Source organism: Carlito syrichta, unplaced genomic scaffold (genome assembly GCF_000164805.1).
Source record: "Carlito syrichta isolate Samal-C Ts95f unplaced genomic scaffold, Tarsius_syrichta-2.0.1 Scaffold303141, whole genome shotgun sequence".
Taxonomy (NCBI): domain Eukaryota; kingdom Metazoa; phylum Chordata; class Mammalia; order Primates; family Tarsiidae; genus Carlito; species Carlito syrichta.
In genome coordinates, this window is record NW_007247237.1 from 212,821 (window position 1) to 219,969 (window position 7,149).

The following is a 7,149-nucleotide window of genomic DNA, read 5'->3' on the forward strand; positions in this document are numbered from 1 at the left end:
AAAGTTTACCTGAGTGTGGTGTGTGTTCCTGTAGTCCCAACTACTCAGGAGGCTGGGGCTGAAGGATCACTTGAGCCCAGAAGCTCAAGGCTGCAGTGAGCTATGATCAGGCCACTGCACTACAGCCTAGGGGACAGAATAAGATCCCAGGTCAAAAATAAACATCAAACAAGTAAAGAAAGTAAACCCAAAGGAAATAAAGACAATGAAAGTTGCAAAAGCAACTCCAAAAAGATTGCTATTTCAAGGAGATAAAAGACATTGCATTGTGGGAGGTTGTTATATTGATGGTACCCAGTGAACTACGATTCCTGGTATTCAGGCTCTTGTTCTCTTCCACATTGATTCTGGGCTTGGCCACATAATTTGCTTTGGCTACAGGGAAATTAACAAATATGGTGCACGCAGACATGTATCAGTATTTGCACATTGGGTTTCTCCTGCTAAAATGCTCCTAATCTTTATGACTTGGGGAAGGTGTAATGGTTTTAAAATATGTCCACAAATTCTCTGATATACCTCCCTTCAAAAGGTGGAGTCTAATTCCCTTTCCATAGAATGTGGGCAGTCATTAGTGACTTGCTTTCAGTGACAGAATGTTAACAATATAATGTGTGATTTCCAAGACTAGATCATAAGAGGCCCTGTAGTTTCCTCCTTGTTCCCTCTCTTGGATCAATCACTCTGGGAAAAGCCAGCTGCCATGTTAGGAGGACATTCAAGCAACACTATGGAGAGGTCTAGACGGCGAGGAACTGAAGTCTCCTGCTCCAGCTATATGAGTGAACTTGGAAGCAAATCCTCTAGCTCAGACAAGCCTTCAGATGTTCATAACCCCGGCAGACATCTTTCCTGCAACCATATGAGAGAATGGCTTTCACATTCCTGACTTTCAAAAACAATACATATCTCTCAAAGATAATAAAATGCTATCATGTTAACCTGCTAAGTTTTGGGATGTCTTTCTATACAGCAGTAGATCACTAATACAGCAAGTTATTCAACTTTGTTGAGTCTCATGTAATGATGGAGACTACTGCATAAGCTTGTGGTCAGGAATATATGAAGCAGTGGTGTTTGTAAAGTGCTTAGAAGAATGGAACATAGTAGTCACCCTTGGACATTAGTTGCTGTGATTGTCAAGGCTCAGTTGATTCTACAAAGTGCCCTGCTGATCAACAATTGTTCTACCTCCTTGAGTTTCTCATCTGGAAGTATATTGCTCCAAAGAATGTCAGTTTTTGTCGAGACAATACAATGTGAAAAGAATAGTTTTTGTTCAACTCATGGTACCAGGTCAAGTGAATATCCATGTGCAAAGGAATGAAGCCGAATCCTTACCTCACACGACATAAAAATTAGCTCAAAATTAATCAAAGCCCTAAAGAACCAAAACTATAAAACTCTTAGAAGAACACATACAATTTTGTGAGCTTGAACTTGGTTTCTTAGATAAGACACTGAGAACACAAGCAACCACAGAAAAAAATAGATAGACTGGACTTCATTGAAATGAAAAACTTTTGTGCTTGAAAGAGTACCATCAAGAATGTGAAAAGGCAGCCTACAGAATGGGAGAAAATATTTGTAAATCATATATCTGATGAGGCTCTCATGTTCTGAATACAGAAATAACTCTTAAAATTAATAATAAAAAGCCAAGCCGGGCTCGGTGGTTCACCGAGCCTGTAATCCCACGCCTTTGGGAGGCTGAGGTGAGTGGATTGCCTGAGCTCGCGGGTTCGAGACCCACCTGGGCAACTTGGTGAGACCTCATCTCTACAATAAATCAAAAATTAGCCGGGCGTGGTAGCGTGCACCTGTAGTTCCAGCTACTTGGAAGGCTGAGGTGGAAGGATCGCTGGAGCCCAGCAGGTTGAGGCTGTGGTGGCTGGGAGCGGCCACTGCACTCCAGTCTGGGCGACAGACTGAGACTCCAACTCAAAAAAAAAAAAAAAAGCCAAATAACCCAATTTGAAAAATGAGCAAATGATTGAAACAGGGGCATTTCTTCAAAGAAGATATACTTTGGAATGGACAATAGGCACATGAAAATACTCAACATTGGCCAGGCTCAGTGGCTCAGCCTGTAATCCCAGTACTTTGGGAGGCTGATGCAAGTGGATTGCCTGAGGCCGAGGGTTTGAGATCTGCCCAGGCGACTTGGTGAGACCTCATCTCTACAATAAATCAAAAAATTAGCCAGGTGCAGTAGTGCACACCTGTAGTTCCAGCTACTTGGAAGACTGAACAGAAGGATTGCCGGAGTCCAGCAGGTCAAGGCTGCAGTGGTCATGAGCATGTATGCCGCTGCACTCCAGCCTGGGCAACCAAGTGAGACTCCGACTCAAAAAAAAAAAAAAAAGAAAGGAAGGGAAATACTCAATATTATGAATTGTCAGGGAAATGCAAATCCAAAGCACAATGAGATACCACTTCACACCAACTAGGGTGACTATAATAAGAAAGATGGGTGTTCATCAGTGTCAGCAAGAGTATGGAGGAACTGGAAAACTCAAACATTACTGGTGGAAATGTAAATGGTGCATCCACTTTGGAAAACAGACTGGCCATTCCTCAAAAGGTTAAACATAGACTTACCCAATGATCTAGCAATTCCACTCGTGTGTGTATAACCAACAGAACTGAAAACATATGTTCACCTTAAAACTTGTACTTAATTGTCTATAACAGCTTTATTCTTTTTTTTTTTTGTTGCTGTTGTTATTTAGTTTTTATTTCTCTGCAATCCAACTAGACATGGAAGGGAATAAGGAAAATATGGAACCCAAAGAATTGTAGTGAGAACACAAAGATTATAGGGATACTGCGAGCAAATGGGATGGAGGGGGTGCTTTCCTGAGCTACAGAAGGAATGGCCTGGTAGTTTAAGATAAAACAAGTCAAATTTATTAGAGTTGTCCACAGTCAGCAATGGTGATCTTCTTGCTGGTCTTGCCATTCTTGGACCCAAAGCCCTCCATGGCTTGCACAACATTCATGCCCTCTTTCACCCTGCCAAAAACCACATGCTTGCCATCCAACCATTCAGTCTTAGTAGTGCAGATGAAAAACTGGGAACCGTTTGTGTTGGGTCCAGCATTTGCCATGGACAAGATGCCGGGATCTGTATGCTTCAAGATGAAGTTCTCATCATCAAATTTCTCCCCATAGATGGACTTGCCGCCAGTGCCATTATGGTGTGTAAACTCACCACCCTGGCACATAAACCTGAATAATTCTGTGAAAGCAGAAACCCTTATAACTGAATTCTTTCTCTCCAGTGCTCAGAGCATGAAAGTTTTCTGCTGTCTTTGGAACTTTCTCTGCAAACAGCTCGAAGGAGACGAGGCCCAAGGGCTCGCAGTCGACAGCAATGTCGAAGAACACGGTGGGGTTGACTATGGCTGATAGGAAAAGGCTCAAGGCAGCGGGTCTGCAAAGCCAGCTTTATTCTTAATAGTAAAAAAAAAAATAGAAACAATCTAAATATTCGTTCAGCCTAGGCAACATAGCGAGACCTCGCCTCTGCAAAAAAATAAAAACATTAGCTGGCATGGTGGTACATGCCTATAGTCCCAGCTACTCAGGAAACTGAGGCGGAAAGATTGCCTGAGTCCAGGAGCTGGAGGCTGCAGTGAGCTGTGATCATGCCACTGCATCTTAGCCTAGTCAATAGACTGAGATCCTAACTCAAATAAATAAATAAATAAATGTTCATCAGCCGATGAACAAACAAAATGTGGTATATTCATACAACGACACATTATTCAGTCAAAAAGGAACAGAGTACCGATACATGCTACAACACGGATTAAAGATGAAAAATTATGATAAGCAAAAGAAACAAGTCACAAAAGACCATATACTACATGATTCAATTTCTATGAAATGTCTAGAATAGGCAACCCCGTAAAGATAAAAAGTAGGTGAGTGACTGTGTAGGGCTGAGGAGGTTGGGAGAATGCAGGTGATGGCTAATGCACACGGGGCATCTTTCTGGGGCAATAAAAATGTACTGGAATTAGATAGTGATAACAGATGAACAACATTGAGGGCATACTAAGAACCATTGAACTATACACTTTAAAAATATTGACTTTTATAGTAGATAAATTACTTTCAATAAAGCTGTTGCTACCAAAAAAAAAAAAAAGCAAGTTTTTGGAAAGAATATGAATAAATTAGTTGAGCAAGTTTTTTTTTTAGGGTTCCTAGAGGTGAAAAAATCTATATATACACAACCCACACTCACACATGTGCATGCATGTGCACACAAAAACATTTAATATCAAAAGAACACAGAGGGCTGGAGCCAATAGTCCTAGAAACTTAGGAGTCTGAGGTAGGAAGACTGCTTGAGGTCAGGAGTTCAAGACCAGCCTGGGTGACGTAGCAATACCCCTCCCATCTCTAATAATAATAATAACAATAATAATAATAATAAACAAGACAAAAGAGTACAAAGGCAATTTTGAAACCAGAACAGCTGACTTTGGTGCCTAATTGGGGAAAAGGTGAAGGAAACACCAGAGGTTCTAATGGGAAAGTACAAATTCTTATTTATTTATTTATTTTAAAGATGTGGGATGCAATTCAGGATTAGGTATATAAGTGCTCATTGTACTGGTAAAGTTTGGTCCTTCTTTTGGTCCCCACTTCACTGTTTGAGATCAGGTACCCTTAATGATGTTATGTGACCCCTTCCCTCCCCTAGCAGTATCCTGCTACTGCCAATTCCTTTCTTATAGTATTATGGTAAACATTCAGGGTTTGCTTATGAGGAAGAACATGTGGTAATCAGTTCTTTGTTTCTGTGATAAATCACTGAGTATTATAGACTCTAAATCCATCCAAGTTACTGTGCAGTCCATATGTTTGCCCTTCTTTATTGCTGCATAATATTTCATTGTGTATACGTACCACATTTTTTTTCTCCAATCCAGTTGCGATGGGCAGCACGGTTGTTTCCATGTTTTTGCTATTGTGAATAGTGCTGCAATAAACCTGAGTGTGCAGGTATCCTTTTTGGTAGAATGATTTGAGTTCCTCCAGGTATATTTCCAGAAGGGGGATTGCTGGGTCATATGGAAGGTCAATTTCTAGATCTTTTAGAAATCGGCACACTGTTTTCCATAGAGGTTGAACTATTTTCCATTCCCACCAGCAGTGTAGAAGTGTTCCTTTTTCTCCACATCCTTGCCATTATCTGTTGCTTTTTGCTTTATTAATGATGGCCATTCTTACTGGGGTTGGGTGGTAATGCAATGTGGTTTTGATTTGCATTTCACTGATGATTAGTAAGGCTGAGCACTTTTTCATGTGTCTGTTGGCTGCTCCTATGTTAAAATTTTAATTAATTTCAACATGACTTTGTCAAGAGGCAATTATTTTCTAAACCCTTTGTTAGCTCAGGGAACTACTGGGTGAGGTAACACTGTAATTGCCATATTACAGATGAGGCCCAAAGAGCACAGGTAATTTGTCTTGCATGGCACAGGTTGCAAATAGCACAACTGGGATTCAAATCCAGTATGTATGTCTCTAAAACCTGTGCTCTGTTCACCTCTCCAAGCTGCCTGACAAAATGAAGAAAACTCCCTTGCCCCCAAAACTTTGAAACTGCACTTTGGTTCAGTTTTCATTTATTTCATTTTATTCCACCTCTAGTCCCATCTTTTGCATCTAATGTTTTCTACCATCTTTATCCTTTGCTCTGGTCAGAAATGTCTCCCTGTTGTCCCAGAACACTTGCAAAAATCTGTAATGAAAGACAGCTCAAGGAGTAGCCGGGCGTGGTGGTTCATTTCTATAATCCCAACACTTTGGGAAGCCGAGGAGAGAGGGCTGCTTGAGCCCAGGAGTTTGAGAGTAGCCTAGGTAACATAGCAAGACCTCATCACTACAAAAATTTAAATACATAAATAAATAAATAAATTTTAAAAGGAGTGATGCACTTTATAAACCATATATTTGGTAAGTCTTAACACAGATGTAAACTAGTATCTTGCCTTTTCCTTCTGCTAAAAATGTCTGTTTACATTCAAAGACTTAGTGTCTCTGTAGGTTAAACTCAGTCGTTCAGTAAAGGAACAGAAAGCATAGGTAATTTGCCCAGCGTTGCAAATTTCCTTACTCGCAGGTTTCATGTCCAGATGTGATCTGAAGTAGTTTGCAGGTTGGCAAGTGTCCTTTGAGGGACAGGAAGTCTTACAGCAAGGAAACTGCCTTGGGATAATACCTTGGTGAAATTCACCTTCCCCTCTACATTCATCTGGCCCTCCCTCTTATGTTACCTATGGGTTTTGGATCCCCTAACACCATGCTGGCTCTAGGACATCCTTGAGGTCTGGTTTGTGCCAAAACAATAGGAGGCTGTGCTTTGCAGTGTATGTTCAAATCCAGACTTGGTATTTAACAGGTATTCACATCCCACATTACTACTTTCCACTCCCAGTTAAACTTCCTGTTCCCTGGGCTGAAGCTGAAATAAGCTAATGTTTGAGGTCATGGTGGCAGCAGGGAACCAAGGAGGTTGTTGGTGACATTTGCCAGGAATTTAGCCCATAACCTCTTTTTTTCCGGACTCCATTTTCTTGTAGTGGAGTTGACTGTAGAAGGCTGCTAGTGACCGAACAAAAGCTCGGTCTGTCCTGGTCATGCACATTCCCTAAGCCGGTTGCGTCTCCCCTAGGCCTTGAGAGCCTGTGTTTCCACTTCCTGGGGTACATTCTCCTCTGACCTGCCTATACCAAATGGGTTCTCTTCAAGCAATGGCTAGAAATGGATAAGAAACTGAAGTCGGCTCAAGTAAAGTAGGGTTGACTGATCATTAAAAACAACAAGCAGAAAGTTTTCCTAGTCAGCCTTGTCCAGGTCACAAACATTCGCTCGGGTTCCCTCCCGCTCCTCGCTCGACTGCCGGAGGTTAAGGCCCGCCCCACCTGCGGCCCCGCCCCCAGCGCCCGAAGCCCCGCCCCTCACCGCCTCGTCCCGCCTCTCGGTGACGTCACCTCCGGCCGACCCGCTTCCCCGAACTCCCTCTGGCTCCCGCCTTCGCCCGCTTCCGGTCGTCGTCGTCGCCGCTGCTGCCGCTGCTGCTGCTGCTGCTGCTGAGGCTGCTGGCGGAGGCCGGAGGATCGGGCGGCG

At 42.5% G+C, this 7,149-nt stretch overlaps 1 pseudogene; it reads right to left on the reverse strand.

Annotated features, from left to right (window-relative positions):
* Nucleotides 1-2,912: 2,912 nt before the first annotated feature.
* Nucleotides 2,913-6,324, reverse strand: LOC110595624 (annotated as a pseudogene).
* Nucleotides 6,325-7,149: the final 825 nt, after the last annotated feature.